We start from the raw sequence: 5,245 nt of genomic DNA on the forward strand, positions 1-5,245 counted from the left end.
ATGTTTTTCAAAATCTCAGGATCTCGATATTCATTCATATTTGTGATGCAAATCAAGCAACTGAGATACATAAGATGTTTGTCACTGTAAGTTGATTTAGGGATTCAATCATGTTTCACTGTTCTTTGCGAGGACTGCCCGAGGGAAGTACAGCACACAGACACGCTGGATTTGAGTTGCTAAACGGTGATGAACAATGGTGAAACATGATTGGATCCCCTTCAACAACGATCGTCTAATTCACAAGATTATTTCATGCATGAAAACAGAATGTCCAGTTTAGTCATTGCTACTCAACATTACAAGATCAATGTTAGAAGACATGGTTGCTACGTCAGCACGTAAAGTAAAAGTTGTTTCCGGTTAAGTGTCAGGTGCGTGCTGTTAGACCATTTGGCACATAAAATAAACGCTGTATCGGACAAAAGTCTTTGAACGTGGCAAAGGTTCCAAGTCAGCAAGTCATTTAGATGTTTTTATTGACTTGTTCAAAGACTTTGTCCGATGCTGTGTTTATTTTATAGGCCTAATGGTCTAACGGCACGCATCGGACTCTTTACGGAAAACAACTTTTATCTCTTACAAGATCAATAATTTTTCTGTTGAAAACAGAACGATTTACTCCTGTACAAGTTTAGGTATAGGAAGAGTTTAATATTAATATTTAGCTATATGCGGTGTTATCATGCAAAATCAGTCTGAAGTCGGGCATATTCTTTTCATTTTCCTACTTTGATGTATAAAGCATTTGCAAAGCTACATTTTGCAGAAATCCCCATTGAAATGGGACAAATTTTCCAAAGATATGAGCAGTTGAAGGATTTCCAAAACAATAGGAAACATAAGAAATCATTTCCTTTGTTTGGCTATATCTCAAAATCAATATTTCAGACTTCCCGACTGATTTTGCTTGATCACATCACATATGAGAAATCTGACAGAAATGGTGTGTCCTCTGAAAAGAGTTGTATTAATCTAGAAAATTTTGGTCCGTCCAATTGTAATGAAATTTGTGTGAAGTATGTAAATATTGAATTTTCTGAAGGAATGATTTACTTGCATGACTTGCATGTTTTGTTTGGATGTTCTTTACTTTTGATAAATCAGATGAAAAACAAAATAAAATTGTTGAAGACTGTGTGATATTTGTTTTGAATGGTGTAAATAGAGTATTTGAATTGCAATTTCTATCAGGCGGTGTAGCCACCTTGTGAAGCTCAAATCTTTCTTTCATTCTTTTTGAGTGCATCTTTAAAATGCTACTATTGCCAGATGCTTACATCAATTGTGACCAAACTTGATCACAAGAAACACTGACCCATACAAGGTGTACATGTACACAGGTAGGGGTCACAGGGTCACAAAGATTCTCGTAAACAGATTTGTGTGAATCAAATTAGATTCCTGCAAACGTTTGTAGTTTACACAGAAGTTGATTTGCGAGAATCAAATGATTCCCGCAAATTTATTCTGCAAGAATCAAGATTGATTCTCGCACTATGAAACAAAATTTTGACCCTGGGGTCAAAGGTCACATAAGTCATTAGGGGGCATGTCGTGAAAATCTTACTGTTACTGTTGTAAATTCGCTGGCGAAGTGGCGTAATAATCGGATTAACTACCATAGCAATAGGTGAAAACAATTTGTGATTATACCGCACTGCACTAGTGCAACCTGCTTGTAGTGCAGCACGATACATTCACAGTTGATTTCACCTATTGCTATGGTAGTTAATCCGATTATTTATGTCATTTCGCCGGCAAATTACATGCGATAACCACCCAATTTGGTCAGAATGCCCTCAGTGTGACTTACCCTCGTCATCAATAAATAACAAATGAACAATGAAAGTTGATTTCATTTCATGACATCAATAGAGAGAAATTTTAATTTTGCACAATCAACACACATAATCTGATACATTAATATTATAGATTTTTACATTAGTTTACAATACAATTTCACATCAATACATTTTATTATGTAATTTTAAAATTTGTGTAGTTTGAAAATTGGGTCAGAAAACAACAGTATATAATTAAGCTTGATGTTGAAGATTTTGCTCTTCATGCCCAGTTCTAACTCCCCTAATAAAGTAAATGTAGTTAGAATTTTTAGGGGAAGTACAAGTTGGTGCTATTCCAAATGAGACCTACTTGGTTACATAATAAACAGTCTCTTCCGGCACTCACAGCAGTGACACATGGATGTGTTACTGGTGCAAGTGACATGTTTAGGTGATGTTACCTGCAGCAGTGACATCTGAACAGTCTCTGCAATTCACACCTATTGGAGCTAAATAACAATATGTATCATATCAGTAAGTGACTGTTGTGTGTCTGGATGAAGAGAATAGGTCTGAATAGGTATTTTCCCAAGTAAACATAGCACACTGACCCAAGGTCAGATGGACTTGTGGTTTGTAAAGTGTTGACATCAGTCATAATTGGGTGTGATAATGCTCCTCTTTACAAGTGTTACTTGGTAGGGTAACACTCTTGGCAGCCATGTTTTTTAATGGTTTTAGATGTTACTGCATGCAGTAACATTGTAAAATTTGACCTCAAATTGACCTCATTTGAAGGGCGCCGCCAAGATATGGACTGGTGTGTGTTACTTGTAGCAGTAACAAAAGTGTGTTACTGCTGTAAGTGCTGGGAGAGACTGATAAAACCAGCATCTAGCATGCCCGGAAGCATGCCATTATACAAATATTAACTGTCAATGAGTGTGATGGTCGAAATATAATCACGAGGTGAAAGATCGATTGTTCCATTCCACGAGCCGGAACGGCAAGTGGAATGGAACAATACATCTTTCACCGAAAGTGATTATATTTCACCATTACACTAATTTAAGACAGTTAATATTTGTTTTATATCACTCATGCATAAATTCTATTATTAAAATACTATTTAAGGTACGAAATACATTTTTTCATCAACATAACACCATGTTTTGCCGTGATATACTTCACATTTTGGGGTCTACCCCATAACTAAATCGGCGAGTCCAAGAGTCAGCGCACGGGTTGGCGCAGGCGCACTACAGCAGAGCACTATGATAGTAAAGACTATCACACGGAGAGGGTGATGGTAAAAATGATAAATGGTAATCAACCAATGAACTGTCTAGAATTTATGTATGAGTGATATAAATAGCTCTATACCATCTACACTTCTGTTGTCAAATTCTACTTGACAACAGCCCTCTTACCAACATTAGCCTCAGCAAACCAGATATACCGTAAAAACTCGATAGTTAGCATATGTGCTTACTATCAAACACTTTTGAAAACATGAAATTGGACTAACTGAGCTAATGGGGTTGAGACACAAATTTGCAGGTTTACTTGTTCGTATGTAACTATGTGTATCAATGATTTGCTCAAAACCCTTTACACTTTTGTGGATGCGGCTCTTCATGTTTGCATGTTTCAAAAGCACATAATAGTTTTTTACAGTACTGTGTCAAATTTCATATATGAGCTATTGATATCAATTATTTCCAATGATACTTTAGGAAAGTTAGAAGATCTGCGGCCCATTTCTCTCAATTTTACAAGCTTTGTAAGTCTCAAAAGCTTTTGTAACTTACGACGGTAAGTTCCATTTCACTACAAATGGTACCCTTGCTAATAAATAGGGATTTACTACAGGGCCCCTTCGTAAATCTAGTATTGGGTATTTGTAACTTTACAAACGGTTACTTGAGTTACAAAGGGTAACAAGTTTACTGAAATGGACCCCTGACCATACAATGGCACCGATTTGGCAGAATTCTTCATATTTTAGCATAATACTGTTGCAAAGATTGGTAGACTGTATACTTAATAATAGTAATCGCATACATACATGTAGAAAGTAACTAGTGGATATATCCAATTGAAGGCCTATTCAGTGATTTTGCTCATTCAGAAAATCGTACAATTCATCAAAAATCAGTTTTTTGCACATTTGTTAGCAGCACTTCATGCTCCCAAGCCATCGAAGGTGTCTCAACAACATCACTAGCAACAACAAATCTTCAGAGCAATAACATCCTCTGAAGATGCCGGTTGCCCTGGTGAAAGCGCTCCGGCGAGTGAAATTTGAGTAGCATAGAATAAATTTGCTTTCAATTTTAATCCTTTTTACACACACTTTCAATGGGATCACTGAATGTGCCTTTTTGTCAAGGTCAGGGTTAGAATTTTGTCCCTGCATGTGAGTATCAATCTTGACTCTCGCCACAGTATTTTACAAGAATCATGATTGATTCTCACAAAGCATCTACTAATATGATATGTAGGCTTTGAAAATATCAAGAATCAACTTCGATTCATGCAAATCTTTTGCAAAATTCAGGCACCAGAAACAAATATGTTCGATCTTTGGATCGACCGTCGATGCTGCTTCGATGCTTGTTATTAATGAACTATCAACTAATTAATCAGAATTAACGCCAAATTTAAATTGGCCAATATCCCTTCAGGCACAAATTACTATTTTATCACAATTAACAATAGTAAATTAATTGATTTCATAAATAATAAGGATCGACCAAGCATCGATTGTCGATCGAAAGATCGAACTAATTTGTTCCTATTGCCTTTGTGAAAAAAAAAAAAATGAATTGATTGATGTCATCATTCTACCATGGAAGTCAAACATCAAGTCCTGTAAAAGTGGTTATTTTCGCATGTGTGAATTTTTGCGCTTTACAATTTTTAACATTTCACTTGTTTTAAAATTAGCAATTTTGAGTTTTCTTTCATAGACCTATACATAAAAAGAACATATTTGTGTGTTTTTCTTTGCGCGATAGCTGTATTGAGCGTGAAAAGCGCGAAAATTAATGTACTTCAAAAATTTCCACTTTTACAGTATATGAAGAGCTGATTTCCAAACCGTGTTAAGTCCACAACCCCATGTGTCTCATTTACTTGTGTGATACAATCACAATTACTTTGACAAGTTTGACATTACAACAATGAGTTGTACCATCAACAAGCCATTATTTACCACAGAGATGTAAGTGAGGTAATGATCCATTTCCTGAAAATCATGCGAGCTGTTGGCGAGCAGCGGAGCCGAAGGCGAGGCAAGCAACGGGGTCCATGGGGCAGAGCCCCTGGCGGGGGTTCACCTCCTCAAAAAATTTTTTTGCTCTTTTTATGACAAATTAGCATCATCCAATTCCGAAATGTAAAAAAAATTTTTTTTCCGGAATGTTTTTTTGTCCCATTTCCGAATTCGGAAATTT

This window comes from Amphiura filiformis, unplaced genomic scaffold (assembly GCF_039555335.1).
Source record: "Amphiura filiformis unplaced genomic scaffold, Afil_fr2py scaffold_596, whole genome shotgun sequence".
NCBI classification, from domain to species: domain Eukaryota; kingdom Metazoa; phylum Echinodermata; class Ophiuroidea; order Amphilepidida; family Amphiuridae; genus Amphiura; species Amphiura filiformis.